Here is a 6,648-nt window from a genome sequence, read left to right as displayed (position 1 = left end):
CATATAACTTCTAACACATTAAAAACTGTCTTACAGCATTGCAGAAAACATTGTACTTCATAAGGCATAAGCTTGTTTCAGTTTGGCAAGATTTGCACTGAATATTGAATGAAACAGCTTTCTCTAATAGAGAGAAAAGCTTTTGAGCAGATTTGGGCTTGATTTCACTTCATTTGAACAGAAACACTATTTCAACATTACTGGACTCAGAAAGCTGTAAACTGACAATCTTGATCATTGCAGTCCTAACATTAGTTTTTGTGCATATAACTTCTTACACATTAAAAACTGTCTTACAGCATTGCAGAAAACATTGTACTTCATAAGGCATAAGCTTGTTTCAGTTTGGCAAGATTTGCACTGAATACTGAATGAAACAGCTTTATCTAATAGAGAGAAAAGCTTTTGAGCAGATTTGGGCTTGATTTCACTTCATTTCAACAGAAACACTATTTCAGCATTACTGGACTCAGAAAGCTGTAAACTGACAATCTTGATCATTGAAGTCCTAACATAAGTTTTTGTGCATATAACTTCTAACACATTAAAAACTGTCTTACAGCATTGCAGAAAACATTGTACTTCATAAGGCATAAGCTTGTTTCAGTTTGGCAAGATTTGCACTGAATATTGAATGAAACAGCTTTCTCTAATAGAGAGACAAGCTTTTGAGCAGATTTGGGCTTGATTTCACTTCATTTGAACAGAAACACTATTTCAACATTACTGGACTCAGAAAGCTGTAAACTGACAATCTTGATCATTGCAGTCCTAACATTAGTTTTTGTGCATATAACTTCTAACACATTAAAAACTGTCTTACAGCATTGCAGAAAACATTGTACTTCATAAGGCATAAGCTTGTTTCAGTTTGGCAAGATTTGCACTGAATACTGAATGAAACAGCTTTATCTAATAGAGAGAAAAGCTTTTGAGCAGATTTGGGCTTGATTTCACTTCATTTCAACAGAAACACTATTTCAGCATTACTGGACTCAGAAAGCTGTAAACTGACAATCTTGATCATTGAAGTCCTAACATAAGTTTTTGTGCATATAACTTCTAACACATTAAAAACTGTCTTACAGCATTGCAGAAAACATTGTACTTCATAAGGCATAAGCTTGTTTCAGTTTGGCAAGATTTGCACTGAATACTGAATGAAACAGCTTTCTCTAATAGAGAGACAAGCTTTTGAGCAGATTTGGGCTTGATTTCACTTCATTTCAACAGAAACACTATTTCAACATTACTGGACTCAGAAAGCTGTAAACTGACAATCTTGATCATTGCAGTCCTAACATTAGTTGTTGTGCATATAACTTCTAACACATTAAAAACTGTCTTACAGCATTGCAGAAAACATTGTACTTCATAAGGCATAAGCTTGTTTCAGTTTGGCAAGATTTGCACTGAATATTGAATGAAACAGCTTTCTCTAATAGAGAGAAAAGCTTTTGAGCAGATTTGGGCTTGATTTCACTTCATTTGAACAGAAACACTATTTCAACATTACTGGACTCAGAAAGCTGTAAACTGACAATCTTGATCATTGCAGTCCTAACATTAGTTTTTGTGCATATAACTTCTTACACATTAAAAACTGTCTTACAGCATTGCAGAAAACATTGTACTTCATAAGGCATAAGCTTGTTTCAGTTTGGCAAGATTTGCACTGAATACTGAATGAAACAGCTTTATCTAATAGAGAGAAAAGCTTTTGAGCAGATTTGGGCTTGATTTCACTTCATTTCAACAGAAACACTATTTCAGCATTACTGGACTCAGAAAGCTGTAAACTGACAATCTTGATCATTGAAGTCCTAACATAAGTTTTTGTGCATATAACTTCTAACACATTAAAAACTGTCTTACAGCATTGCAGAAAACATTGTACTTCATAAGGCATAAGCTTGTTTCAGTTTGGCAAGATTTGCACTGAATATTGAATGAAACAGCTTTCTCTAATAGAGAGACAAGCTTTTGAGCAGATTTGGGCTTGATTTCACTTCATTTGAACAGAAACACTATTTCAACATTACTGGACTCAGAAAGCTGTAAACTGACAATCTTGATCATTGCAGTCCTAACATTAGTTGTTGTGCATATAACTTCTAACACATTAAAAACTGTCTTACAGCATTGCAGAAAACATTGTACTTCATAAGGCATAAGCTTGTTTCAGTTTGGCAAGATTTGCACTGAATATTGAATGAAACAGCTTTCTCTAATAGAGAGAAAAGCTTTTGAGCAGATTTGGGCTTGATTTCACTTCATTTGAACAGAAACACTATTTCAACATTACTGGACTCAGAAAGCTGTAAACTGACAATCTTGATCATTGCAGTCCTAACATTAGTTTTTGTGCATATAACTTCTAACACATTAAAAACTGTCTTACAGCATTGCAGAAAACATTGTACTTCATAAGGCATAAGCTTGTTTCAGTTTGGCAAGATTTGCACTGAATACTGAATGAAACAGCTTTATCTAATAGAGAGAAAAGCTTTTGAGCAGATTTGGGCTTGATTTCACTTCATTTCAACAGAAACACTATTTCAGCATTACTGGACTCAGAAAGCTGTAAACTGACAATCTTGATCATTGAAGTCCTAACATAAGTTTTTGTGCATATAACTTCTAACACATTAAAAACTGTCTTACAGCATTGCAGAAAACATTGTACTTCATAAGGCATAAGCTTGTTTCAGTTTGGCAAGATTTGCACTGAATACTGAATGAAACAGCTTTATCTAATAGAGAGAAAAGCTTTTGAGCAGATTTGGGCTTGATTTCACTTCATTTGAACAGAAACACTATTTCAACATTACTGGACTCAGAAAGCTGTAAACTGACAATCTTGATCATTGCAGTCCTAACATTAGTTTTTGTGTATATAACTTCTAACACATTAAAAACTGTCTTACAGCATTGCAGAAAACATTGTACTTCATAAGGCATAAGCTTGTTTCAGTTTGGCAAGATTTGCACTGAATATTGAATAAAAAAAGCTTTCTCTAATAGAGAGACAAGCTTTTGAGCAGATTTGGGCTTGATTTCACTTCATTTGAACAGAAACACTATTTCAACATTACTGGACTCAGACAGCTGTAAACTGACAATCTTGATCATTGCAGTCCTAACATTAGTTGTTGTGCATATAACTTCTAACACATTAAAAACTGTCTTACAGCATTGCAGAAAACATTGTACTTCATAAGGCATAAGCTTGTTTCAGTTTGGCAAGATTTGCACTGAATATTGAATGAAACAGCTTTCTCTAATAGAGAGAAAAGCTTTTGAGCAGATTTGGGCTTGATTTCACTTCATTTGAACAGAAACACTATTTCAACATTACTGGACTCAGAAAGCTGTAAACTGACAATCTTGATCATTGCAGTCCTAACATTAGTTTTTGTGCATATAACTTCTAACACATTAAAAACTGTCTTACAGCATTGCAGAAAACATTGTACTTCATAAGGCATAAGCTTGTTTCAGTTTGGCAAGATTTGCACTGAATACTGAATGAAACAGCTTTATCTAATAGAGAGAAAAGCTTTTGAGCAGATTTGGGCTTGATTTCACTTCATTTCAACAGAAACACTATTTCAGCATTACTGGACTCAGAAAGCTGTAAACTGACAATCTTGATCATTGAAGTCCTAACATAAGTTTTTGTGCATATAACTTCTAACACATTAAAAACTGTCTTACAGCATTGCAGAAAACATTGTACTTCATAAGGCATAAGCTTGTTTCAGTTTGGCAAGATTTGCACTGAATATTGAATGAAACAGCTTTCTCTAATAGAGAGACAAGCTTTTGAGCAGATTTGGGCTTGATTTCACTTCATTTGAACAGAAACACTATTTCAACATTACTGGACTCAGAAAGCTGTAAACTGACAATCTTGATCATTGCAGTCCTAACATTAGTTTTTGTGCATATAACTTCTAACACATTAAAAACTGTCTTACAGCATTGCAGAAAACATTGTACTTCATAAGGCATAAGCTTGTTTCAGTTTGGCAAGATTTGCACTGAATACTGAATGAAACAGCTTTATCTAATAGAGAGAAAAGCTTTTGAGCAGATTTGGGCTTGATTTCACTTCATTTCAACAGAAACACTATTTCAGCATTACTGGACTCAGAAAGCTGTAAACTGACAATCTTGATCATTGAAGTCCTAACATAAGTTTTTGTGCATATAACTTCTAACACATTAAAAACTGTCTTACAGCATTGCAGAAAACATTGTACTTCATAAGGCATAAGCTTGTTTCAGTTTGGCAAGATTTGCACTGAATACTGAATGAAACAGCTTTCTCTAATAGAGAGACAAGCTTTTGAGCAGATTTGGGCTTGATTTCACTTCATTTCAACAGAAACACTATTTCAACATTACTGGACTCAGAAAGCTGTAAACTGACAATCTTGATCATTGCAGTCCTAACATTAGTTGTTGTGCATATAACTTCTAACACATTAAAAACTGTCTTACAGCATTGCAGAAAACATTGTACTTCATAAGGCATAAGCTTGTTTCAGTTTGGCAAGATTTGCACTGAATATTGAATGAAACAGCTTTCTCTAATAGAGAGAAAAGCTTTTGAGCAGATTTGGGCTTGATTTCACTTCATTTGAACAGAAACACTATTTCAACATTACTGGACTCAGAAAGCTGTAAACTGACAATCTTGATCATTGCAGTCCTAACATTAGTTTTTGTGCATATAACTTCTTACACATTAAAAACTGTCTTACAGCATTGCAGAAAACATTGTACTTCATAAGGCATAAGCTTGTTTCAGTTTGGCAAGATTTGCACTGAATACTGAATGAAACAGCTTTATCTAATAGAGAGAAAAGCTTTTGAGCAGATTTGGGCTTGATTTCACTTCATTTCAACAGAAACACTATTTCAGCATTACTGGACTCAGAAAGCTGTAAACTGACAATCTTGATCATTGAAGTCCTAACATAAGTTTTTGTGCATATAACTTCTAACACATTAAAAACTGTCTTACAGCATTGCAGAAAACATTGTACTTCATAAGGCATAAGCTTGTTTCAGTTTGGCAAGATTTGCACTGAATATTGAATGAAACAGCTTTCTCTAATAGAGAGACAAGCTTTTGAGCAGATTTGGGCTTGATTTCACTTCATTTGAACAGAAACACTATTTCAACATTACTGGACTCAGAAAGCTGTAAACTGACAATCTTGATCATTGCAGTCCTAACATTAGTTGTTGTGCATATAACTTCTAACACATTAAAAACTGTCTTACAGCATTGCAGAAAACATTGTACTTCATAAGGCATAAGCTTGTTTCAGTTTGGCAAGATTTGCACTGAATATTGAATGAAACAGCTTTCTCTAATAGAGAGAAAAGCTTTTGAGCAGATTTGGGCTTGATTTCACTTCATTTGAACAGAAACACTATTTCAACATTACTGGACTCAGAAAGCTGTAAACTGACAATCTTGATCATTGCAGTCCTAACATTAGTTTTTGTGCATATAACTTCTAACACATTAAAAACTGTCTTACAGCATTGCAGAAAACATTGTACTTCATAAGGCATAAGCTTGTTTCAGTTTGGCAAGATTTGCACTGAATACTGAATGAAACAGCTTTATCTAATAGAGAGAAAAGCTTTTGAGCAGATTTGGGCTTGATTTCACTTCATTTCAACAGAAACACTATTTCAGCATTACTGGACTCAGAAAGCTGTAAACTGACAATCTTGATCATTGAAGTCCTAACATAAGTTTTTGTGCATATAACTTCTAACACATTAAAAACTGTCTTACAGCATTGCAGAAAACATTGTACTTCATAAGGCATAAGCTTGTTTCAGTTTGGCAAGATTTGCACTGAATACTGAATGAAACAGCTTTATCTAATAGAGAGAAAAGCTTTTGAGCAGATTTGGGCTTGATTTCACTTCATTTGAACAGAAACACTATTTCAACATTACTGGACTCAGAAAGCTGTAAACTGACAATCTTGATCATTGCAGTCCTAACATTAGTTTTTGTGTATATAACTTCTAACACATTAAAAACTGTCTTACAGCATTGCAGAAAACATTGTACTTCATAAGGCATAAGCTTGTTTCAGTTTGGCAAGATTTGCACTGAATATTGAATAAAAAAAGCTTTCTCTAATAGAGAGACAAGCTTTTGAGCAGATTTGGGCTTGATTTCACTTCATTTGAACAGAAACACTATTTCAACATTACTGGACTCAGACAGCTGTAAACTGACAATCTTGATCATTGCAGTCCTAACATTAGTTGTTGTGCATATAACTTCTAACACATTAAAAACTGTCTTACAGCATTGCAGAAAACATTGTACTTCATAAGGCATAAGCTTGTTTCAGTTTGGCAAGATTTGCACTGAATACTGAATGAAACAGCTTTATCTAATAGAGAGAAAAGCTTTTGAGCAGATTTGGGCTTGATTTCACTTCATTTCAACAGAAACACTATTTCAGCATTACTGGACTCAGAAAGCTGTAAACTGACAATCTTGATCATTGAAGTCCTAACATAAGTTTTTGTGCATATAACTTCTAACACATTAAAAACTGTCTTACAGCATTGCAGAAAACATTGTACTTCATAAGACATAAG

Source organism: Carassius gibelio, chromosome A13 (assembly GCF_023724105.1).
Source record: "Carassius gibelio isolate Cgi1373 ecotype wild population from Czech Republic chromosome A13, carGib1.2-hapl.c, whole genome shotgun sequence".
In the NCBI taxonomy this organism is placed as follows: Eukaryota; Metazoa; Chordata; class Actinopteri; order Cypriniformes; family Cyprinidae; genus Carassius; species Carassius gibelio.
Note: the sequence above shows the minus strand (reverse complement) of the source record.